General features: G+C 37.2%; 2 long non-coding RNA genes across 3 annotated transcripts in view; one reads left to right on the top strand and one right to left on the bottom strand.

Annotated features, from left to right (window-relative positions):
• The window catches only part of LOC118154047 (uncharacterized), a 47,040-nt gene that overhangs the window by 13,908 nt on the left and 7,335 nt on the right, over positions 1-25,797 (top strand). Inside the window, exons 2-3 of one of the 2 annotated variants that reach the window (XR_004743972.3) lie at positions 1,820-1,993; positions 20,548-20,665. This is a non-coding gene — a long non-coding RNA (uncharacterized LOC118154047). Of the gene's footprint in view, positions 1-1,819; positions 1,994-20,543; positions 20,666-25,797 lie in introns of both variants that reach the window. The other variant, XR_013536336.1, reaches the window with a different exon arrangement.
• Positions 1,266-25,171, bottom strand: LOC100895635 (uncharacterized). Its single transcript, XR_619722.5, has 2 exons — positions 24,749-25,171; positions 1,266-5,405 (listed from the first exon to the last, which is right to left on the bottom strand). It is a non-coding gene; the product is annotated as an uncharacterized LOC100895635 (long non-coding RNA).

Below are 25,797 nucleotides of genomic sequence, written 5' to 3'. Positions count from 1 at the left end.
CTTGTGTCTGATTTTAATAGGAATAAGTCTAACATTTTATTATTGGTATTTGAAAGTTTTCTTGAAGATGATCTGTCAAATTCAGGAAATGTCCTCTTTTACCCAACTCCCTGAGAGTTTGTAATTTTTTTGGTAGGGGTGGCTAATACAGTCTGTCAAATACTTTTCCAACAACTGTTGAGGTGGTATATGGTTTGCTTATTTATTCTTTTAATACAATGCTTTAAGCATTCATGCATTTCCTATTACTACAACATTCTTGTATTCCTGAAATAGACCTTCCTCGATTGCTATGCATTATTAATACTTTAACATGTTGCTACAGTAAATTTGAAAATATTTTATTCATTATTTTTATTCGCATTGCACTTGATGTCTATTCTCTTTACTGCTGCTATCTTTATTGGGCATATTATCAGCATTCTTCAAGCCCCATGTAATTATTTAGGAAGGTTTTCATCTTTTTAGTGTTCTGGAATGGATTATAAATATCAAAGGGATTATTTATTCATTAAAATTTTGACAGAAATCCCTCCCTAGAAACCAGTAAGGCTTGCTGTCAAATTAGGGAATATGGGGGTGCAAAGCCTAGATCTTTGACTTTCATCTCAAGTTCTTCAATAATGTTAATTTTCTAGGCTGTGCACAGTGGCTCACTCCTGTAATCCTAGCACTTTGGGAGGCCAAGGCAGGCGGATCACCTGAGGTCAGGAGTTCAAGACCAGCCTTGCTAACATAGCAAAACTCCATCTCTACTAAAAATACAAAAAAGTTAGCAGGGCATGGTGGTGGGCACCTGTAGTCCCAACTACTCAGGAGGCTGAGGCACAAAAATTGCTTGAATCCAGGTGGTGGAGGTTGCAGTGAGCCGAGATCATGCCACTGCACTCTAGCCTGGGTGACAGAGCAAGGCTCTGTCTCAAAAATAATAATGTTGATTTTCTAATTTAAAGTATGTTTAAAATCAATAAGCAAACATTCAAAAGCACTTATGTGACTCTCCTAAATCTTCATTATTTAAATAGTTTTCCATTGTACTTGAAAAGATTTGAAGTCATATCCTTTCTCTCCGAAAGGTCAGTACAATGTTATATACATTCTAACTTCATAGTACAACTATTTGGAATAAGCTTTTCTTCAGCGATGCATCATCATAAAGGAGCTCTGATTTGTTTAGGTATTTTAAATGGTATCAAAATATCTTTTCATTTGAGAACCTCCCCCATATACTCAGGAAAGCTCACCTATTAGAAACCCGAGTGTTAAGTATTTGCAAACATTCTGTAATGTTTAATTATAAAAAACATAAAATAATAAACACAGACAAACATTATTTTGGAGAGCCCTATCATCTTCACCTACTCAGGTCATTCACAATCACTGGAGAGGAGGCAGAATTTTGTCTCTGGGGCAGTAGACACTTGACCCAGAATTCTCTACAGATTCCCTCCAAGGAGCCCTTCCCATTGGCTCTTTCCTAATCATTTCATGTTTTTTCAGTTTCCTCAGTTAAATCCTTGGTCTTAGCAAGAGTCTTTATTCCCCTATTATAGTTATCACCCTAACTACAGACAAGAAAAAAAAACTACCACTTAACGTCAGTCAACTATTGCAGCTATAATGCTACCTCACAGATTCACCCACAAGTTTAGTGGTTACAATAATCAGCATCTACTCTCATACTTGGGTTCCTGAGTTGACTGCTACTCACTAATTTACAATATGCTTGATTGGGCATCTCCATTTCCATATTTATGTTCCAAGACTGAAGCTCTTCTTGGCTGTGATGGGTTTCAGTTCACTCCATGTTTCCTTCCAGGGCCTAGACAGAAGGAGAAGACATAGCAGCCCCTGGGACATGTTTGTCTCATGGATGATCACAATTGCCAAGAAGAAAAGCCAACATACAGGTTATGCCATGTCTGCTAACAACTTCTTTTCCAAAGCAAGATCTAGAAGGCGTGGGGCAGTCCACTCAGTCCATGAGGCAGAGGTATGCATTTATAATTTAATTAAGAGAAAATGAAGAATTGGGGTGAATTTTTAAAATCTATGATGCCCCTGAGAGTATTTCCTTTCTCGCCTCTCTTTGCTCTGCCCATGCTTCTAGCCCTGGTGAAATCCACTGCATTTAAGACCTATTTTCATATCTTGTCATCCAGCTTTTCTATCAGAAAGCACTCATCTTTAAGGGGCTCCACGTTGGTAACGAACCAGAGCGATGACTAGTAAGAGAAAATTTTACGATACCCATCAGTCCCCATGTGGTCTTCGCAGAAACAGAGCCAGTTACTATTTAACGTAGTTCAGCAAGGTTCTTGGTTTATAGGTGAAAGCAATAAACATATGGGGTTCTTTCCTTATTTATTCTTCAGAAACAGCAAAGGGGATTTTCATTAAGGGAATCCAATTCCAGTTTAAAGTTTTTGTCTGCAAAGTTCAACAGATAGTCTCAGTTTCAGAGTTCACTTTAATTGCCTCTAACCCTTTACTAATTAACTTAACTTCTTTCCTTCTAGAAGCCAGAAGGCTGTTGCTATTGTTTCTCCGCATTTCAGGATTTTGTCCTTTGCAAAATAATCTCAGAATGTATAGTAGAAGCTATTGATGCCCCAATCTACATCCCTCAGCCAAATGTCTGGATTCTCTGCAGCTGTATGACACACCCATGTCTTTCTACCTCAGCCATCCATGCCTCTCTTCCTGCTTCTCTGCCTATGGACTTAATTGGCACTAGAGGAGTTTGCTCTGCCTGTATGCGTGGCAACCTAGAAGTGCCATGGGTTTAATTTCCGCAGCGGCAATGTTCAACCAATGAGAAACTGGAGCTGGTGCATAAACAGCCCAGCTTCCCTATCACTCTGTGGGTCACACTCCCAGAAGGACTGAGGTGGTAGTAACCTGCTACCTCATGCACACACCTTTCATTCCCTTTTCTACTTCACTCTTCACTCCCTTGCTGCATTTCTTGGGATCACCTCTCAAACTACCCAGGGCATGGTGACACGCATCTGTGGTCCCAGACACTCAAGAGGTTGAGGTGGGAGGATTGCTTGAAGCCAGGAGTTCTAGCCCAGCCTGGGCAATATAGCAAGACTCCTGTCTCTGAAAAAATAAAATACCTGTATCTACATCCTTTTCTCAGGATTAGCTTTTGGAGGAGCCTAAACTAAGGCTGTAAGCAGGGGAAGCTGAGAGCTCTCCCTAAAATGCACAAAACTCAGAGAAATTAAAGCAATAAAGTAACTCAATTTATGTGCAGATAAAAAGTGTCTGGGGGATGGCATTGTTCTGTCAGAGCTGGCAAGTTAAAATCGCAGTGAAATACAAAAAATGTGCACAGAAGAAAAAGAAAAATGTCCATCCAGATGTTGGTCTGTGTTTAAAGCCCAGAGAGGTGCAGTCTGGTCTTAGGCTTCTTCAGTGCCCTAGAATACTAGTCTGTCCTCACTCTGCTATAAGGACATCCAGACTGAGTAATTTATAAAGTAAAGAGGTTTAGTTAAGTTCAGCATGGCTGGGGAGGTCTCAGGAAACTTAGGATCTTGACAGAAGGGGAAGCAAACATGTCCTTCTTCACATGGCTGCAGCAAGGAGAAGTGAAGAGCAAAAGGGGGAAAAGCCCCTTATAAAACCATCAGATCTTGTGAGAACTCATTCACTATCCTAAGAGCAGCATGAGGGTAACCGCCCCCATGATTAAATTACCTCCCACCAGGTCCCACCCCCAACCCATGGGAATTACAATTCAAAATGAGATTTTGGGTGGGGACACAGCCAAACCATATCATCTGGCTTCTTCCACTCCCCAACTAGTTTCACCAGATCTTTTCTCTCTATAGGTGCCCCTTTCTCTGCCTGTTGTCTAAAAGGGATGAATATGGTCCCATCCTTATTATTTCAAGAACAATAGATTTGCATCAGACTTGTGTGCTTCTGAGAGTTGATGTTGAACCACTCTTGTGTTATAGCCCATATCCTCTTGGCCACATTTTTACAGACAGCAGTGTTGTGATACTGTCACTGTCAGCACCTTGCTTCAGGTGCAGCATTTATCTCTTGCTTCTCTGTTGTCATCTCTTAAGATGCCTTCTTCAAACTACTCAGCATTCTGTAGCAGGTGCAATCTTTAAAGTGCAAGGTCGTGTACACCTTCTGGGCCAACATGACCAATGGTACAAGAGAGCCAACGGATCATCTGTCCTCTCACTTGTCGTTCTGGTGGACGATTTTGAGGTGTATTCTGTGCAGTTTCTCAGAGTGTCCCCTGAGAACTGAGCCTCATTTGCTCACAGCATTGTTTAGATTAACACACTTTCTTGGTTTTACTTTTTCCTGCCCACCCTTGTGTCTAACCCAGCTTTCTGGGAAACCCTATGCTGCTTGGGTCCACATTTCCCTGTTTCTCCCTTACTAATGGCTCCTCACATACCCCTGGACCAGTTTTTCTGAGAGCAACATGTTCTTCATCTTGCCTTAGAATGAACAAAGGGCTAAAGGTTTAAAAATGAGAATCTTGCTGCTGACTAACTGCTCTGAATGCATTAACCACATGTAAAGTTATGAACAAATGTTTATAACTAATTTGTCGAATGCTTGTTGACATACTTGTTGACTTTGTTAAATTTTTAAAAACTTAATGAACATACTTGTTGAATTTTTGAGAACTCTAATTCTTTCTCAAAATTGGTCCTTCATTAATTTCCACTTTTCTCTGGATTGTACAGTATTTACAACTATGGCCATACATTTTTGGGGGTGATTATTGATTCAGAAAAAATGCTTATTAATATTTATGGCACTTAGGTAGGCACTATTAAGAATACAGAGTGACTAAAATGCAGTTGCTAAAATGTAAGGATAATCTATTGATGAAACAGGAAAAGCTTTACAGATAACCAATGCAAGTGCAATACAGAGCATGGTCAGTATAATACATAAAGTGTTTACATGATGTTATGGTGACAAGAGATGCCCATCTGGTCAGAAGCGTAGACTGCACACTGTTTCCCAGTTGGCTAACAAAGTATGCGCCCCTTGGGCTGTGCTGAGACTAGAAGGGCAATTGGCCAGTTTTTTGTCACAACGACAAAGATGTTTGTATTTGGTTGGCTAAGATATTTTAAAGAAACATTTTTCAATTTAGTTCTTGAGAACATTTTGATGGCTCTGGACATCTCAAACTCCAAAGACATTTCAACAAGTTTCAATGCTGTTTCAACAAATAGCATATTTCTCCTCTCCAAGGGTGAGCTTTTAAGAGTTATAGGGTCTACTTTTCCTGAGGTCGTGAAGTCCTAACACACGCACTTTTGAAGCATGATGACTCTTCATGCCTCCTGGGTATTTCTGCTTTTTTATGAGAATTTCATTGCTATTCATGTGAAGGTGACAGTTTGAATGACCTAGAAAGAACAAAACATAAAAGTAATGATTACATAATTCATGTCATTCCCAATTAACTATGTTTTATCTTCTAAGAGCTGCAGATGTTATATTACTCATAAAAGTCTGTTCATATATAATTTATGCCACATGAATAAATGTTTGTTAGCTTGAAACATGTAAGCAAATTCTCTATGTTTCTTTAAATTAAAAAAGCAGGTATGAGGGCATATTAACCATGCGCTTTTGATTTTCTATATTCTTAAGTCTTGACATCCAGGGCCTTGCTCCTGCCTCACAGGGTTCACTAATTCTTAGAGACAGTAAGTGAACAACTCTCCTGCTAGTAGCCCTTTCAAATGCAAACCAACCAACTCAGAGCCACAAACCCCAACCACTTCCTTATCAGGTGCTCAAATGCCAGTCTCTTCACCTGCCCAAATCTCCCCAGGTATCAGACAAGGAGGGACAAGACCTGTGCTTGATACCATTTTTATAAGATAAGCACATAATATTTCACAATAAGTCTAAGAAAAACTTGGAAAGAGCTCCGAACAGCGGTGACCTCAGGGCAAAGGATTAGAGAACAGATTTTTGAGTTCTTCCTTTCATAGGATTTTTTTTTTGTGAGAATATAGTACGTTATTACATTTTTCCACTTCAAATTTTGAAAAGTATGAAAAGAACTGGTGAAATTAGTTTACGTAAGCACATATTTCATAGCTTTATAAATATTTTTATAAATCCTCCAGAGTTTCAGTCTTCTTTCTAGAATAAAATGAATAAAATTAAAATTAAATCTTGTACTTACAAAATTGATAAATGGCATAAATTTGGTGAGAGGAGGAGTGTATTTATTATGGTACCAAGTTGGAAGGAAGGAAGAACATGGAATTCTACCATTCTCTAACATTGAGAAAAATGAGAAAATAAGAATACAGCCAGGATCATGATTCAAACAATTTAGTGACAGCCTTAAACAAAATTAAGAAGTGACCAAAATGAAGAAACAGAATGAAAAAGTGACCAAACTTGGTTAAACATTTGGATATTTTTAAGTATTCAAGTGGAATTATCTTTCTTTCTATCTCTTTTTTTTTTTGGAGGCAGAATCTCTCGCTCTGTTGCTGAGGCTGGAATGCAGTGGGTCAAACTTGGCTCACTGTAACTTCTGCCTCCCGGGTTCAAGTATTCTCCTGCCTCAGCCTCCCAAGTAGCTGGGAATACAGGCACCCACCACCACACTTGGCTAATTTTTTTTTTTTCGTATTTTGGTAGAGATGGGGTTTCATCATGTTAACCAGACTGGTCTCAAACTCCTGAGCTCAGGCAATCTACCCACCTTGGCTCCCAAAGTGCTAGGATTACAGGCGTGAGCCACTGCACCCGGCCTCAAGTGGTATTGTCTTTCAACCCTGCAACGTCCTGCTGTGGCTGCATGTGACTGTATGTGGAACGGGATGAGGCTTCCTATAAATGTGAGGCCCGAGCCCTGCCCCTCATCCTCCCCATGGCAGGCACTGATGGACGAGCCTCACTAATTCCTCCATCATTAAGAAACACCTAGTGGAAGCAGTCAGTTCACTGTACCATGCATGTGCTTAGAAAATGTCCAATATTCGTTTCCATATTTCTTATGAAAATGAGGCAAATTTTATCTCACTTTCATGAAGTAATACATTTAAAATCAAAGTAAATGAAATAAAACTTTCTTACATTCTTATCTGTTGGGGGAAGCTATGAGCAAAACCCAAGAAACTGCAGATTTTTCTTTCACAGATAAGCCACTGATGACAACCTTTCTTGCGTGGGTTCAAGGCAGTGCAGTAAGGATGAGATGAATGCAGAAAGCATTTTCACTTTTTGGAACATTTGCCTATGCTGTGTATGTGTCTCTAGCATAGTGTCTACTAAACTGACATGCACCTTATAAACAACTACTGATTGAAAAGATAAATGAACAAACACATGAAGCAATTTTAGAGAAGAGGGGATCATTTTGTTAGCCATCCATGAGGACTGAAAATTCATGTTGAAGTAGATTATTAAAATATTATTTTAAGTACTATGTACTTGTAGGGAATTCCTTATAACTACTGGTAATCAAAGAAAGCTGCTTTAGTGATCAGGATGGCCTTGGGACGATTCTTTATTTTGCAACATTAAGTGGTTCTGTTTCTCTCATTACTTACTGGGAACCCAAATGTGAGCATATATATCCATGTGCTAGATAAAATGTGGGGTGACCTGTGGTATTTGAAACTGGCTTTCTTCAGCTGTGGTTACTATAGTTGTGAAATTGGCTTCCTTCAATCAAACTTAATGGGAAAATTTAATTACCACTCACAATAGAACATTATTCCCTTTACAAAGATATTCACCTTGAGGCTTTGATCTAAAAATATTTAAGTATTTAATTTTTAATGCAATTCTCTTAACATTTAAAAATGATCTATAACATGCCAGGTGTTACAGATTTCTGAAAAAATGAAACACAGGCCTGACCTTGTGAAGCCTGGGGTTTAGTAGGGAAGACAGGGCTGCATATACTATCACAACACACAATGTGAACAAAACAATATGAACTTACAGAGGTGGTGATGACATAGGAATTCCGAAAAAATTAGGAAGATAGGGTACAGGAGTCCTTGGTAAGGTTTTCCTTCTAATGAAAAGCAGCCCCCAAATTATTTTCTTTTCTAAAAAAGAGCAGCCTGTAAAATCAAGCTGCAGACATAGATAAGCAAGCTGGAAGCTTGCACAGGTGAACGCCAGGAGCTGTGCCAATAGGAAATGATTACCTGGGACTAGGCATGTTCAAAATGGCAGCTGCATGTTCCCTTCTTTTACTAGCCACGTGTACAGTAAGGAAGAGACAAGATGGCACCAGCCAAGTGCAAAGCCCATTTGCATAATAAGATTATGGTGGGGTGGTCAGCCTTCCCTGTGTGCTAACGTCACACCTGGTCCAACCAATCTGTGGGCCCTACGTAAATCAGACACCGCCTCACCAAGCCTGCCTATAAAATCTGATGCAGTATGCCACAGGCTGGTTGGCTGTTGCTTTTGGGATCCCCTCTCTCTTACATGGGAGAGAGCTGTTCTCCTTTCTCTTTCTTTTAGCTATTAAACCTCCCCTCCTAAAGTCCCTCCCACTGAGTGTCCGTGTTTTTAATCTTCTTGGCGTCAGACAACAAACCTTAGGTATTGACCCTAGACAATGATGCAGCTTCAGTGAGGTCACTGAAAAGGAGAAACTTTAGTTTGAACTTATTTATTTATTTACTTATTTAGTTTCCATCTGTTTTGTAGTTCACTGGATAAAATGAATTAGTGAATAAATAAATGTCCTGCCCCAAAGAGACAGCAAGGGCAAAGGCAGAGAAGAATTAAAACCCATGGTATTGCAGCATACTCACTGTGCAGTAGCTAGAAATAGAATACAAATCATGCATTGTTCTTCAATGTCAAATTACTGAAAGCCATATGGTACCTATTTGGCTTGTTTAAACTGCACTTTCAAATACAAGAAACAAAACAAATTGTATTCCAACTTACTTGCTTCTTTCTAAAGGAGAAACCTGCTCTTTCTAATCTCCTTGTCTAGAAAAAACAAACAGGTTTGCATCAGCAACGATTCTGTTGGTGTAATATGCATGTCCAAAAATAGCACCAAAGCAAATAATTTGAACCCTCAATTTTGTTAAATAGCTGGATATTTTGTTCCAAAATAAATCTAAGTAAATATCGAAAAACAAATCTCACTTTCATGAAGTAATAAATTTAAAATGAAATTAAATGAAATAAAACATTCTTATCTGTTGGGGAAAGCTATAAACAAAACCCAAAAGAAACTGCAGATTTTATATGGTATACTTTAGAACATTGAATGATGATCTGTGGGGCACCCAGGCAGGTGTAGAAACAGATGTTGCCCAGCACAAGGTCTCTGGGTCTGTTTCTTCCAGTCTCTACCCACCATCACTCTGGCTTGACTCCATCATCAGCCTTTGTGTTCTACACATGATTGCGCCCTTATTTATTTATTTTTTCCATTTGCCTTACTACAAATAAATATATAATCTAATTTCCCATTAAGCTCATATTTTAAAAAAATCAAATAAGGACATTCAGACAGTGTAGAAAGGAATGAAATGAAAAAGGAACGTCTCTCCTTCCTCTGCAAGTTTCTTTCCCACAGAGGTAAGTGGTATCAATTCCTTGTGATTGCTTCTAGGAAGTGAATGTGTAATTACGCTACATCCTTTGACTGGGGTCAATGTTGGGGATTCTGTTTTGCAATACAATGCTCAATATCACTAAAATTTTCCAATTTATTTGTACAGTGCAAATTAATTTTTTTTGAGTAGTTTTAAGTTCCTCTGTTTTTCGTTATTTTCTATTTTCAAATTTTAATATTGTGCTTTCTCCTTTTGGTGACTAGTTTTGTTAGCAAGTTATAGTTACTATTCTTCCCTTAGTTGCTTATTTCCAATCCATTTACCCACTTTCTGTTTCCTAATTAAGTTTGCTTTTACATTTATTATTTTCTTCCTTTTTTAGGTTTATTTTGTTATTTTCTAACTTTTGGTCTTGAGTAGCTAAATTTCTTTAACTTTTATTCTTTCCTGCTAGTTATATAGATATGCAAGGCTATGTATTTTTTTTCTAATATTTATTGTTTTAATTATAATAATTTCTAAATACTCTGCAATTATAATTTTGATTACTTCTTTGATCTTAGACATTTGTGGGGAAAAGATTACAAATTTCAGGGTGGTTGTAGTTTTGTCCTTTATTTTGGTTATTACTTTTTACATTTTCTGTGTGTTTGTGTGTGTGCATCAAGAATGTAGTCTGTATTATTTCTTCTTTTTCCCTAATGTATAGCCAATTACTTTATAAATATAAGTGATTAAAGTGAAGTATATTCTATAAGACTATAGAATTTAATATATTATTACTTTGGCTTCAATTATTTTGTTCAGAATTTCAATTTTTTAATCTATTTTTTCCTAGCATTTCTTGAAATTTATGGTTTTGTCATTGTTTTTGCTATGTCATTTATTGCTATATTATAATTTAGGTAAATGCCTGTTATAAATGTTTCATCTTTATGTGTTTAAACTTTTTTAGACTCTTCCTATAATTCAAACTTCTCTGACATTAGTATCATACTTTAAAATTTGTATTAATATTTTCCTGGTGTGGATTTGTTTAAGCTTTGAAAGTTTTACCTTTTCAGAATTTCTCTATATCATCCATACTTTATACAAAATGTGTTTGCTGCTTGTTTATGCAATTCGTGAAAATTTTTTATTCATTTTAATTAATTAATTTTATTTTAGTTATTTATTTTTTGAGATAGAGTTTCGCTCTTGTTACCCAGGTTGGAGTGCAATGGCACAATCTCAGCTCACCGCTACCTCCGCCTCCTGGGTTCAGGCAATTCTTCTGCCTCAGCCTCCTGAGTAGCTGGGATTACAGGCACGCGCCACCACGCCCAGCTAATTTTTTGTATTTTTAGTAGAGATGGGGTTTCACCATGTTGACCAGGATGGTTTCAATCTCTTGACCTGGTGATCCACCCACCTCAGCCTCCCAAAGTGCTGGGATTACAGGCTTGAGCCACCACTCCTGGCCTCATTTTAATTTATATCTTGACATGTTTGAGAGCAAAGTCATATTTAGACTTAGTTCTGTAATCCTGACATCTTTTCTGTTTTCAATACTATATGTTCAATTGAACTAGGTTTTAAATCTGCAAACTAATATTCATTTTAGTTGTTTTTTTTTTTCATTTGGACTCCAGCTTTTGGTACTGGCAGTGCTGTTTGAACAAAGGATTTTGCTACTTTACTTTTACTACTTTTTACTTATACCTTTTTCACTATTTACTTTTTGCTATGTACTTATTTATAGTTAGCTAGTCTAAGGTATAGGACAAGACAAGAAATTGATTTGGTTCCTTAATTCGAACACATTTTATAGAGGCTTCTATAAATGTGCTTAAGCCAATGAATTTATCTCACAACTACAAAACCACTATAACTTCGAGCAAATCTATTATGAAAATAGCAGTTTCTGTGGTGAGGAAAATTAAATTTTTTTTAGAAAGCACTGAGATATTCTAAAAAATGCTGCACCCCTAGCATGAGTTGGCACAATTCAAAAGCAGTAGCTAAGAATGTAAGTTGATATTACTGCTTATAAGTTTATGGGTCAGCTGGGTGGCTCTTATGAGCTCACCTGGACTCTCTCACACATACCAATATATGTCACAGAATCTGTGATTCGCTGTGGGTCAGGTATGCAGCTCTGCTAAACTCGGGTGCCTCTCTCCACAGGAGGGCTTTAGCTGGTCCAGGCTGGCCTCCCCTGGGATGGTGTACTCTGCTCTTCTTGTGCTCCCATCCATCTTCTAGAACTTGTTCCCAAGATGCTGGCAGGACTCCAACAAAAAGGGAGCAGAAGTGCCAGTCCCTTGAGACCCAGGACAAGCTGGGTTCCTTGACACCCAGGCTCAAATTTCTATTGGCCTCACCAAGTCCAAAGGTCAGCCCAGATTCAAAGGTGGCGAAACACACGCCACCACCCTCTGTGGGGAGGGGTTAGTTGTACAGTCACATCGTGAAGACCACAGAGACTTGAGGAATTGAAACCCTTTGGCAATGGGCACTCCACATGCTCCTACTCAGAATTAGAATCCTTTTGTCTTCATGCTACCCTTTCCCCGACTCATGCAGCCCAGGCCTTGTCAGGGCCTGGAGCATTTTTCGTTAACAGGAAGACTGTTATACCACATAAAAAAGATGGAATGAAGTCTGCTGTGTGACAATTCATTTGGGGGCTTTTACTAATGTGTTGTTCTGTGACATATGTCAGTATGTTCACTTTGAAGTTTCAAGATGGTCTCCACCCTAGGATAATTGGAAATGTTTACGTAGCAATTTATGAACTTTACGAAAGACTATACTTTTCAAACTAAAGACAAAAGTGTTGGAGGAAATTGATATTTATTCACATTTGTATTTTATATTAGTGTTTATAAAACACTAATACATTTCAGAAAGATGGATTTTATATATAGCTGTTCATTGATTTTATTATAGCCATGTTCATTTGCAGGGACTGATTTTTCTCTGAATGATTAATTTATATCTCTGAGATTTGTGATATATAAACACAGTTTTGTGACTCCACAACAGTTATGTTTATATTAATTTTCCTTGATGATACTGTAAGCACTCTCCAATTAAATGAATCTAGCTGTAAGAAACATAACACCTAGGAATAAAGTCTCTCCAAATACATTGCCTAAATTTGGCAGGCTTACTTCAGGAACATAGTCTTGTTTTCAAATAAATCTGTGATTGGCTCTTTTGAATTTGTCCAAACTACCAATGACATGAAATCATGGTGTTTCACAAAGATGTTATTAAATAAAATTACTAGAGATCAAAATTGAAGATGAAAATAAATCCAGGATGTATGTCTCAATCATTTGTTTTGTTTTTCGGCAAATCATCCACACATAAAGTGAAATGGAGAATTTTAGCAATTCTTAATTACTTTAACAGTGCTGCTTGATTGAATTTTAGTAAGTCTTGAGATATTTATTGAGATAATTATCACATATAATAAAAATGAGGAAAAAATTACTTGCTTCAATCAGACATTTCCTTTGTGGTCAGTATCTGTTAGGTGATATTATGCAGTGGAAATTTTGAAACAATTATTGTGTCCCAAATGATTGAAACTGAGTTTACATGATTAGCTAACAGATCATATTTATTATAATCTACTTCAGTCAATGGTCTCTAAGGACAAGAATTAATATAGGAATGCCCTTAGCCATTTATAAATGAAAATTGTTGCTTTATTCTTAATGACAGTTGACTACCAGCTAAAGACAAAGTAAATTAAGTAAACATAGTAGAGGTAGAATCCATAGAAACTGTAGTCTAGACAAATGCATAACAATGTTTTAGTTAACAGCCACATATATGATGGCTGTCCCATCAGATCAAACTGGAGCTTAAAACTTCCTCTTGTCTAGTGACATCCTAACCATCACAACGTCACAGCACAGCGCATTACTTACATTGTTTGTAGTGATGCTGGTGTAAACAAAGCTACTATGCTGTCAGTCATATAAAAGCACAGCACATACAATTGTATACAGTATGTAGAAATGTATAATAATAAATGTTACTGATTTATGTATTTACTACACTATAATTTTTTTTCTGAGACAGAGCCTTGCTCTGTCTCTCAGGCTAAGGAGCAGTGGCACCATCTTGGCTTACTGCAATCTCCGCCTCCCAGGTTCAAGTGATTCTTCTGCCTCAAACCTCCTGAGTAGCTGGGATTACAGGCGTGTGCCACCATGCCTGGCTAATTTTTGCATTTTTAATAGAGACAGGGTTTCACCATGTTGGTCAGGCGGGTCTCGAACTCCTGACCTCGTGATCCACCCACCTCAGCTTCCTAAAGTGCTGGGATTACAGGTGTGAGTCACCACAACCGGCCATTATACTTTTTATTGTTAAGAGTATGCTCCTTCTACTTATTAAAAAAAAAATTGTAAAACATCTTCAGGCAAGTTCTTCAGGAAGTATCCAGAAGTAGACATAGTTACCATAGAATATGAGAGCTCCATGTGTATTATTGCCCCTGAATATCTTCCAGTGTGTAGGTGGAAAACAGTCATACTGATGATCCTGACTTTGTGTAGGCCTAGGCAAATGTGTTGTTTATGTCTTAGCTTTCAAAAACATAAAAATAAACATAAATAGGATTTTTTTCAAAAAACATGGATATAAAGAAAATATATTTATACAGTTGTATGCTGTGTTTGCGTTTTAAGCAAAGTATTAGTTTAAAAGAGTTGAAAAGGTTTAAGAATTAAAATTTTTAAGGTATAATAAGCTTAGGGTATTACTGAAGTAAGAAAAATATTTTTAATAAATTTAGTGTAGCCTAAGTGTATAGCGTGCATAGTCTATGGTGTACAGTAATGTCCTAGGCCTTCACATTCCCTCACCACTCCCTCACTAACTTAGCCAGACAACTTCCCATCCTGCAAGCTCCATTCATGGTCAGTGCTCAATACGGGCATACGGTTGCTTATCTTTTGTACCGTATTTTTACTGTATGCTTTCTAGGTTTATTTATGTTTAGATATCTCTGTGTTACAGTTGCCTGCAGTATTGAGTACAGTAACATGCTGTGCCGGTTTACAGCCCATAGATTGTACCATATAGGCTAGGTGTGTAGTAGGCTATACCATCTAGGTTTGTGCAGTACACTCTACGATGTTTGCACACAATGATGAAATCACCAAACTACATTTCTCAGAACGTATCACCATCTTACAGTGACATGTGACTTTGATTTCATAAATAAGGATATCTATTTTATAACTAATATTTTGAATTGTGTTTTCTGATAGTATCTCACTTAATCAACGCAGCAACCCATTAGTCAGTTCAGGCAAGTTCTACTAAATAACTATATAGACTTATGAGTTTACATGACTTGGCCAAGTTCAGAGCCAATCTGTAGTAGACTTATTTTACCTGTGCCAAAGCCCCTCTTTTCTCTACCAAGTACTACATTTGGCCTCATCTATGTGCACTTCTGGGAGAGCTTAGCCATTATCAGGGATGATAGAGGTAGAGGAAGAAACTTAACGTATCATGGAATAATTTCCAGCCTCGAAAAATGGCAATAGAAAGAACCCAGTTTGCAAACACCTCTTTCCAGCAAATGGACCTGATCTCTGTTTAATGGATGTCATTAAAAAAGAAAAAAAACTAAAAAGTTAAGCACACGGACTTCAAATCCTATGTAAAACTTCACCCAGGCAATGTTAAGCCTACATTTTATTTTACATAAAATAAGAACTATTTAATTATATTAGTAATGTTATTAATTGTGAAAAATTTTATTCTGTTATGTTTTATGGGTATATTACATTATTGTTCAGCAAATATGTATTCACCACTGCCCCCCATGACTTCCACAGAGGGAGTGCACTTTTTTGCCCCACTAATGTTGGGCTCAGTCATGTGACTTTCTTTTGCCTATGGAACATAATCCAAAGTGACCATGTGCCAACTCTAAGTCTACACTACAAAAGTCAACATGTGTCCCTATGTCCTTCTTGTGCTCCAGCCATCCATCACAAAGAAAAGATCATGCCTCACAGAGCTGCCAGTTCAAGGAGAAAGAGGGACCTGCGGGCCAGGCATTGGGCCCAACCTGCAGCTTAGAGCCCAGACTAGCCACATTTAGTTTAGGTCAGCTGAATCCCAGCAACGTGCAGCGAAATCATTGGTAATAAGGTTGGAAAGACAGTGTGCAGAAAACTAAGAACACCAGATTAAGTTATTCACAATCACTCTATTTTAGGTCAGTGAGAGCGACTACAAGTCTTCGAGCATACATTTCCCCAAGATTATTCTCGCAACAATGTGTAGGGCACAGGGCCAAGACTTCAAATGGAGTCTACTTCTATAGCTCCCAGAGAAGAAGTAAAACATGACTTTAGTTTGATACTAGGAATTTCAGCATGCATGAGACAATATGAAGAACAAATGGGATTTGGGAAGAACTCAGGCTTGGAAATTTAGAGCGTGGTGGCTTAATACCCAGTGGAAATCACGAACCTGAATCTCTGAGAATATGACTGTCACCTAGTTCAGGAGTCTCCCATAAGAACAATCACATAGTAAATATTCTGCAGTTGTTTTCCGTTGTCTTTACTTTGGTATCTTTTGATAAGAATCTTCAGGTGAGGCTTTCAGTTCATTGTCGTGTCTCTGTATTTGAATGACCTTCTTAAGAATTAACTGCCATTAAACATCAAGTGAATTGTTGACTCACCTTGTCCAAGAGTGAAAGCAAATCTGATAAATGTGCTACTGAATTGTTATGAATTGTTTTTAATTTATCTAAGAGCATACCACACTTCTTTGTGGGATTTCATGGTTTGGCTTACTAATATTCAGTGCTTCATTATGAAAACAGTGTTAGTTAATGGAAATATACTTTAATGTATCTCTCAAGATTCATGTGTTGAAGACTTAATCCCCCATGGCAACAGTGTTTGGAGGGGGGGCCTAACAATAGGTGATTTTGTCATGAGGGCTCTGCTGTTATGAATGGATTGCTGTCATTACTGTGGGAGTAAATTAGTTAAAAAAGCAAGTTTGGCCACAGCTTTCTCTTGCTTTTATATTCTTTTGCCCTTCTGCCTTCTGCCAAGGAATGATGTAGCATGAAGCTTCTCACAGATGCTGGCACCATGCTTTTGGACTTTTCAGCCTCCAGAACCATGAGTCAAACAAACAATTTTTTATAAATTACTCAGTCTCAATTATTCTATTAGAGCAACACAAAATAAACTAAGATAAGATACTTATCAGTGCCAAGAACAAACCAAATGATCAGACTAATATAATTCAATGATTGAGAACCTAGGGCAGTAGTTTTCAATTCTAGCTACATGTTGCAATCATCTGGATGTGATTTTAAAATCTTCATGTCAGGGCTTTACCCTAGAACCAAAAAAATTATTATTTTAAAGTAGCTTGCTAGGTGATTTTGTTATGCATCCAAGGTTGAGATTGGGCATATATGTTCTATCCAATTTTTAAAAGCCAAATAATCTGGATAGTTTACCTATACAAAATACCCCCTGTGAAGAGCATTATTCCCCATAGCCTAGTTTTTATAATCAGGCAAAAAAAACAAATTCTATATATAATTCTATATAAAATTACATATATATGCTACATATAATTCAATTATATAATTGAATATGTAATATATATAATTCTATATATAATTGAATTATGAAAAGCTAATCAATGGAAATATGCTATAGCTTTAATGTGTCAAGATTCACGTGTTGGAAACTTAATTCCCCATGGCAACAGCGTTTGGAGGTGGAGCCTAAGAAGAGGTGATATGGTCATGAGGACCCTGCTGTTATGAATTCAATATATAATTGAATTATAAATAAAATTATATATATATAATTTATTTGCCTTACTATAAAACTGTACTTTTTCTTTAAAAAAGTTACTTTTTTTGAAAACCAGTTACCTGGAGGCACTCAGAGCACAATTTCCACCCAATAATTGTGGTTTTGTCCACCTCCCCCAATTTTTTCCACTGGTTAATCTCATTATACATATTATATATGTAGATATAAATATGTCTATCTACCTATATAGATAGATACCTGTTATATCTGTCTGTATATGGATAATTATATGCTCTATATTCTCTATATAATTATATTCTCTATCTATATAGGTAGATATAAATTATAATTATATTCTAGATAATTATCTAGATATCATCTAGAATTATATAGATAATTATGTCTATCTATATACAGACAGATATAACAGATATCTATCTATATTGGCAGACAGATATATTTATATCTACATATATGATATATATATATAATGAGATAAACCCAACACAAAAAATGAAAAAAATGTGAGGAGATGGTCAAAACCACAATTATTGGGTGGAAATTGTGCTCTGAGGGCCTCAAGGTAACTGGTTTTCAAAAAAAGTAACTTTTTTAAAGAAAAATAATTTTATAGATGTCAATACAGCTGGCTGGATTGAGATTTTTAAATAATCCTCTTTAAAGTCATTTTGGAGACCTGTCTTATAATTCAATTATATATTGAATTCATAACAGCAGGGTCCTCATGACCATATCACCTCTTCTTAGGCTCCACCTCCAAACACTGTTGCCATGGGGAATTAAGTTTCCAACACGTGAATCTTGACACATTAAAGCTATAGCATATTTCCATTGATTAGCTTTTCATAATTCAATTATATATAGAATTATATATATATAACAGCACTGTAGCAATAAATGTGACATTTTATAATGATTAAAAAAAAATACCAGGGCCAGGCACAGTGGCTTACGCCTGTAATCCCAGCCCTTTGGGAGGCTGAGGCCGGTAGATCGCTTGAGTTCAGGTGTTAAAGATTAGCTTGGGCAACAGGGTGAAACCTTGTCTCTACAAAAGAAAAAACTACAAAAATTAGCAGGGTGTGGTGGTGCACACCTGTAGTGCCTACTGGTGTGGCTGAGGCAGAAGAAAGCTTGAACCTGGGAGGCTGCAGTGAGCCGTGATCGCACCACTGCACTCCAGGGTGGGTAACAATGTGAGACCCTGTCCCCCCCAAAAAAAGCCAAAACATAATTGATCTACTTTCTTCTTATTATTTTTTATTGTGTTCAAATATACAGACTGTGAAATTTATCATCTTAGCCATCTTCAAAGTGTACCATTCAGGGGCAGTAAGTACATTCATGTTGTTCGCTACCATTACCACCGTCGCTCCACAGAACTCTTTTTCTTTGGATGAAACTGAAATCCTGTGCCCTTCAAACAACAACCTCCCATTCCCCCCACCCCAGTCTCTAGCAAGCACTATTCTGCTTTCTGTCTGTGTGAATTTGACAACTCTGAGTACCTCATATAAGTGAAATTATATAGATGTATTTGTCTTTCTGTGACTGGCTTATTTCATGTAACATAAAGTCTTCAAGATTTATCCATGTTGTAGCATGTGTAAGAGTTTCCTACTTTAAGGTTGAATTTCGTTGAATGTATACACTACATTTTGTTTATACATTCGTTCATCAACAGACATTTCAATTACTTCTACCTTTTGGCTATTGTGAGTAATGTTGCTATCGACTTTGGTGTAAAATATGTTTGAGACTCTGTTTTCAATTCTTTTTGGTATATATCAAGAAGTGGAATTGCTGAATCATATACCTACTTCTTAATTTTTGTGGAACTGCCATGCTGTTTTCCATAGTGGCTGCACCATTTTATACTCCGAAGACTAGTACACAAGAGTTCCAATTCCTCCACATTCTCAACAAAACTTATTTTCTCTGCTCTTTAAAAATAATAACCACTCTAATGGGCATGACAGAATATCTCATTGTGGTTTGTATTGAACATCTTTTCATGTCATATTGGCCATTTGTATATGTTCTTTGAAGAAATATCTATTTAAGTTCTTTGCCCACTTTTTAATTGGGTTTTTTAATTTGTTGAGGTTGAGTTGTGGGAGTTCTTTACGTATTTTGTGTATTAACCCTTTGTTAGACACCTGATTTGCAAATCTTTTCTCCCATTCTCTGGGTTGCCTTCTCACTCTGTTACTTGTGTCCTTTGATAAAAAGTTTTTAATTTTGAAAAAATTCCTCTTTTTGCCTGTGTTTTTGGTATCATACCTGTGAAGTCACTGACAAATAGTCCATTTACTTTTAGCAAATTCTGACTTACAAGACAAAAAAGATGATTTGCAATGCAAAACAATTGGATTTTCTCATTCAAAACACAGGATATTAAAAATAAATAAAATTAGAGCTGGCAAACTCTGGGACTTTATTGAAACTTTAACTTTTGGAAAAATATTACATTTTATTTGTTTAGTTAATTACTTTGCCTGAGGTTTCTAATTCACATTTAGTTCATGGATGCTTTCAAATGGAAATAATATGAGAACTCTTTTGAAGTCTACATCTATGTGTTATGTGTTTTTGTTTTGCCAAACCGCCTAGTAGAGGTAATAGCAAAGAGCAGCGACTCAATACAGCCTTAAAATAACGTTAACCCAGGTGGGACTATTTGATAGTATTTACACCATATATTGATTTTATAGTTAAACAAATTGATCTCTTGGGAGGCAAAATAATCTAAGTGATTAATACTGACTATAAAACAGATGCTTTGCTTGCACATAGAACAAAAATGGATGGGTTTAGATGTTTAGATGGGCTGTCCTAACTAACGGGACAGTGGATTCCTGAGGGGTGCAGGTGTGCAGATCATGGCGTACTTTAATTGTGAGCAGGTGGCGCAAGGGGGACACAAAGATAAATGTCTGGTCCCCAAGAAAATTTATTCTAGAAGTTTATCCTCAATCCTATAAGTGGTTCTGAAAACTCTCATCTTGTCCCTTGGGGATTCCCACAGCTCACATATCTCCCACGTATTAGCAAAGTATATTGACAAATGCTGAGAAACCATCAGTATAAATTGCCATCGTGGCTGACCAGGCATCTTACCTTTTTTTTTCTTTTCCCCAAGACAGAGTCTTGCTCTGTTACCCAGGCTGGAGTGCAGTGGCGCAATCTCGACTCAGTACAACCTCTGCCTCCTGGATTCAAGCAATTCTCCTGCTTCAGTCTCCCAAGTATCTGGGATTACAGGTAAGTGCCACCATACCCAGCTAATTTTTGTATTTTTAGTAGAGACGGGTTTTCACCATGTTGGCCAGGTTGATCTCGAACTCCTGACCTCATGATCTGCCCGCCTCGACCTCCCAAAGTGCTGAGATTACAGACATGAGCCGCTGGGCCTGACCAACATCTTACTTTTAAACTCATTTTTAAAATAAAAATTTATAGTATATTAGGCCTTAAGGGGCCTTACAAGTCATTAGTTTTATATGCCCTTCTTTTCAGATGAAGAAAAAGGGGCTGAAGGAGGCAGTGACTTGATACAAATAAACTGCCAGTAAGTGGTGTGGTCCAGATCTTAAAGGGACTCCCAGATCCACAGACTTTTACTGTTACCCCTCTGCATTCATGGGAGATTGGCTCCAGGATCCCAGTGTTGCCAAAGTCTGAGGATACCTTAGTTCCTTAAATATAATGGCAGAGTATTTGCATTTAATCTATGCACGTCCTGCTTTATACTTTAATTGCTAGATTACTTACAATAGCTAATAAAGTGTAAACGCTATGTAAGTAGTTGTTATACTGTATTTTTAAAATAATATTATTTTTTTATTCTTTAAAATTTTTTAAAAATATTTTTTCATACACGGTTGATTGAATTAATACATGTGGAACCCACAGATAGAGAGGGCCAACTTTATATTATTAGAAATGTCACCAGAGGCAGAAACAAAAAAGGGGACTATAGATACGCATTCCAGGACTTGAATTTTCTCTTTGTGTTCTAGAAGCTTGCTCACCCTCAGCCATCCACAAAGCCAGAAAATCTTTGGCTTCTAACACGTTGACTCCCCTAAACCTACTAACAAAGCCCTGGGGATGCTGAACATGGACTTCCCTACTCCAGCCCCAGGGTCCCTTTAGCTGAATCCACTGCCACTGGAAATGGGATGGCTGGACTCTTTTCCGATTTTCTCCACTCTCAGCTACCTTTGATGTAAGGGGCTTCATTCAGTAAAGATTAGGATAGCTTGCTACTTGGGGTGTTCCTGTTTCTATATTCACAAAAAACTGTACTGACAGTTTTCTAAAATACTCAAATTTATCTGACCTTATGAATAACAACCACTGGAAAATTATCAGACATTTGTGACAGTCATTTTGAGTTGAATTAAATTTTTGATGTGCTGTGAAATTGGGTCAGTGCATTAGAATTACATTTTAATAGTTATGAATGCACTAATAAAATGTTGTTCTTCCATGCAAATTGGCAACACTCCCAGACTTGAGGAAGCTTTGAAGAAATGGATTTCAAAATTCCTGATTAACAAATATGTACAAGAAGTCAGAAAAGACAAATCAAGAATTTTCTAATAATATACACAATACATTCTAGATTTATCTTACTATTATGATCTTACATGGGTTTCATTTGCAATGAAAAAGAACATTGCTCAATGCTTTGAGTACAAAGCAGGAAATTTATAAAAGGAGAAGCTTGATCTTTCTTCTTAGAGTTTCTGTTTCCACTGAAGTCATTGTACATAGTCAACTGTTTTCTGAATCGCTTAACAGAGTAAAAATAGGACAAAGTGATGGAAGTTGTGGAGCCTCAGATTTCCATGATATGTTATAAAAAACTTCTTAACAACACACTGCCTTGTGAGGCAAAAAATTGCATCTCAGGCAGAATGTCTAAGCAGAAGTTGGACAAGTATTTTTCAGGGATATTATAGAAGAGTGGTATATCCAGTCTTTTGACTTCCCTGGGCCACATTGGAAAAAGAATTGTCTTGGGTCACACATAAAATACATTAACACTAATGTTAGCACATAAAATACACTAACACCAGCACATAAAATACACTAACGCTAGCACAAAACACACTAACGCTAACGCTAGCTGATGAGCTAAAAAAAAAATTGCAAAAAGAAAAAAGAAAACTCAAAATGTTTTAAGAAAGTTTATGAATTGGTGTTTGACCACATTCAAAGTTGTCCTGGGCCACATGCAGCCCGCAGGCCCAGGACAGGTTGGACAGGCTTCTTATAGAAGATACTTCATAATGTTGGATGACAAGTATACTAAATGATGTTCAAGATCCTTTTGAATTTTAAAAGTGGTCTAGCGTAGTCTAAAAAACAGAGCCAAAAGTTACGAGGTTCCCTGGTTCGATCACTGTTAAGGAGCAAGTCTTAGAAATGAATTTTCACGTAGCCGATTTTTTAAGTTAGGTGTATTAAACTTACCTTTCTGGAACCCACATAAAGGCTAAGGGAGAGACAGCTTTGGATGCAAAAATAACTCAAGTGGGGATGGAGGAACCTGACAGGTTATACAAACTTAAACACCTTGCAGGGCCAGCAGCTCCTCTAAAGCCAAGTACAAGACGGGAAGTATAGTGGAAGTTGAGGGCCAGCATCAGATGTTCAAAACATAAAGCATTTTTAAATTTTCTTTCTTATCAAATCATTGCCATCAACCCTAATCCTTGACGTTAGGAACACATAGGAGATAAATAAGAGAACTCCAGGACAAATGGCCAAGACTACACAAGAAATCTTTGTTGGGGTCTGGCCATCGCCCATTCCCAGTGAATGTTAGCACAGTGGAGTGTAGAGTTTTCTTCAGTATCTAAGAGCTTACACAAGGCAAAAGTGAATGTTTGCCTTGGTACCCTTCAGTCTGATCACATCCAAGGTTCACATCGTGTCTCTTTTCCACACTCCTCTTCCTTACCCCTGACCCTTAGCTCTTCCCTGGGACACTTGACTTCACCAGTGCCTCATGTGCAGGATCTATTCTTCTGCTCATGCGAATCAAAATTTACCTGTTACTCCTCATCCCTCTTGACCCTCTACACATGTTGTGGAGTGAATTAATGGCAAGATTTAAAGACAAACAGAAACATACTCTATGTGCCTCTTCCACGAAACTTGCATGGTAGTCAAGTTTTCTTAAAACTGAATGACCATTCCATAAAATACTGCTTCCATAACTGTAAATTTCATGCAGGTAATCAGCAGTTAAGGGCAATTGTTTAAGGTGTTCTGTGGTTGTGCATCCCACCAGGTAGGTCAGCCTCTCTACATCTGTGCATAAACCTAGAAATGATGTAGTGGGAAGATTTTAAAATCCCTTAATACAGTCTGTACTCATTTGACAAAACTGAACCAGTTTCTTCTGTAAAGGAGCTACTGTACTCTGCAGTAAGCAACATGACTGATATATGGATAACATTTATTTACTAAATTAATTTATTTTTTCTGAAAGTTTATGCATTTATAGTCTCTGGGGCTAAGCCTATTATTTTTTCTTTATTGAGTATGATTTTGCTACATTTTGTAAGGAATTCATTTAAATCTTATCTGACATTTAGATTAAAATGATTTTTCAGTTTGATCGGAAGAAATACTTTTAAAAAGTGTAAGGAATTCATTTAAATGTTATCTGACATATAGACTAAAGTGATTTTTCAGTTTGATCAGAATACTTTTAAAACAGTTAAGAAGTCAGAAGTCCATAAGGCAATGCAGATGAAATATAAAAACAAGGACTTGGTTTTAAGAAGTTGTAATCACAACTGCTAAAATTAAATCAACCTACCGGAGCCTTCTGAAAACAAAAATATATGCAAATACCATAAAATATATGGATTTATACCACAAAAACCCGAACACAGGGAACCTATGGTAGCCATTTATCTGACAAAAACTGAGGCAAAACGGGTCTATTTGCTTCCACTGAACCAAAGCTGTGAAATAGAATAGGGATGATCAAAGCATCCATTTTCTCAAAGTTTCTCTTTTACCAAACCTTTTAGCCAAACTGCTAGAGGAGATTAAAACTGAAGTTTCATCTTCTTCTGCCCTTTGTCTAATCAGTCCTGGGGAGAGACAATAACACAGGTAGAATTCCCTGGTTTGCTGGGTAATTGAGACTCAGCTAAAAACAAAAGCTTTCGGTAGTATTTGCAGAGGATGACAACTCCGGTTTTGAGAACTGGAAGGCAGTGATTAAAAGAATTTGTTTTTCTCCTCTTGTCTCATGAATGCATTTTACTTGTATTTTTCATAAGAAGGAAAATGAAGTTCATTGTTCAACACACTCACCTTAAAAAGGACCTCTCAGTCAGGTGGGTGCAGCGTTCTGGGAAGTCGTCACATGCCTTCACCGCAGAGAGCTCCTTGCTCTTTAGAAGAGAGGACCACTCTCCCTGGGCAAGAAAGATCCTTCTCCTACAGCTGGAAAATGGATAGGAAGCAGCTTGGAGCTGACTTTCTCTGCACCACCTGCCAAGGGCTCCCCAGTAGCATCCCTAGAATCCAGCGCCCAGATGTGGCCCTTGTGGAAGTCACAGTTTTTTTCCATCTCCACTTTGAAAATATAGAAAATGACCAAGATGAAAATACAAGTGACAGCCATTAGGTAAAAGATAACAAAAGTGGCCAAAGCAAGCATGAAATCCACAATGAAAATAATCAGTTTTGCCAACATGTTTGCATTTCTCCTCGTTCACAGAACGTATTTATTTCAAAAGTCCCAAGGCACCCACCATGCAATTATGTCTTTGTAAAATGTGGGCAGGGATATGGACGTTTCTAAACATGCTGAAGAGTGTTGTAATTCTTCCAAGTATCTACCAGGAAGGCTTGTATGATGCAACTTTTGATTTCCCAACCGGTTCAAAACAGTGGCTAAAGGTAAAGTATGGAATATTGCTTCACTGTGGAGACTCCGATGGGGAGAAGTCCAAGGATTTATTTTGTCCCTAACTGTGTAATTACTAGTACACTTGGATTTTAATTTCCACAGGGTAAAGACACACTAATGTGCATTTATAGCTTGAAAGGCTATTATAGAAATCTGATGTTTCTTGGAAAATTAAAATGTGTCAGTCCACTGTGAAAGGAAAATAAAGCCATTTTCAAACATGCAAAGCTTCAGAAAGTTTATTTCTCTTGCGCATTTTTTTTAAAAAGTTACTAAAGGATATAATTTAATAAAATATTTTGTTTGGCTGAAAGAGAAATACTTGGCATGTAAGAAACTGCAAATTTAGCCAATAGAGTAATGAATTTAAATCCCAGAATCATAGCTCAGCAGACAAACAAAGCAATAAATTCAAATTAGAAAAGGAACTTAGTGAGCTACCAGAGAT

Source organism: Callithrix jacchus, chromosome 5, assembly GCF_049354715.1.
Source record: "Callithrix jacchus isolate 240 chromosome 5, calJac240_pri, whole genome shotgun sequence".
Lineage (NCBI taxonomy): Eukaryota > Metazoa > Chordata > Mammalia > Primates > Cebidae > Callithrix > Callithrix jacchus.
Note: the sequence above shows the minus strand (reverse complement) of the source record. Positions and strands in the feature narration are given on the sequence as shown.